Raw genomic sequence first — 480 nt, forward strand, 5'->3', positions numbered from 1 at the left:
CGCTCCGCCGGGGGGGGGGGATTGCAAGCACCCTAAGCAGCATTAGGCCCACAACAGACACAAGCATTGCCTATGTTAAAAAATTATATTTAAAAAGTGGTACAAGATGCCAAAAACAAAATATTAAAAAGTGAGTCCCAAAACGGGAGGAAGACACTGGGAGTTTGTGGGGTCAGAAGGATGCTTCACCCAGTGCAGCCACTGACACCAGCCCACCAAGCTGTCGTAGAGAGACAGAAAGAGGAGGGACTGGCAGAGAACAGGTGGAGACAGGTAACATTGGCATTAGTAAGTCTGTATGGTTAAATTAACTGTCAAAAGAAAAACATTTATGCTTTGACAGTTGTTTGGGTATGCTAATGCTAAATAAATTGCCAGTAGCTAGCTAGCTACAAGCGTTAACCTAAAGGTAACAGTAAGATACGCCGTTAACAAAACCTAGCGAGACATTAAATAGATGTTTTCATCTTTCTTTTTATT

At 42.5% G+C, this 480-nt stretch overlaps 1 protein-coding gene across 3 annotated transcripts in view; it reads right to left on the reverse strand.

Moving 5' to 3' along the window:
• Positions 1-480, reverse strand: part of LOC109958226 (serine/arginine-rich splicing factor 11) — an 11750-nt gene that overhangs the window by 9484 nt on the left and 1786 nt on the right. The window lies entirely within an intron of this gene.

The sequence above is a fragment of the Monopterus albus genome, unplaced genomic scaffold (assembly GCF_001952655.1).
Source record: "Monopterus albus unplaced genomic scaffold, M_albus_1.0 scaffold31.1, whole genome shotgun sequence".
Lineage (NCBI taxonomy): Eukaryota > Metazoa > Chordata > Actinopteri > Synbranchiformes > Synbranchidae > Monopterus > Monopterus albus.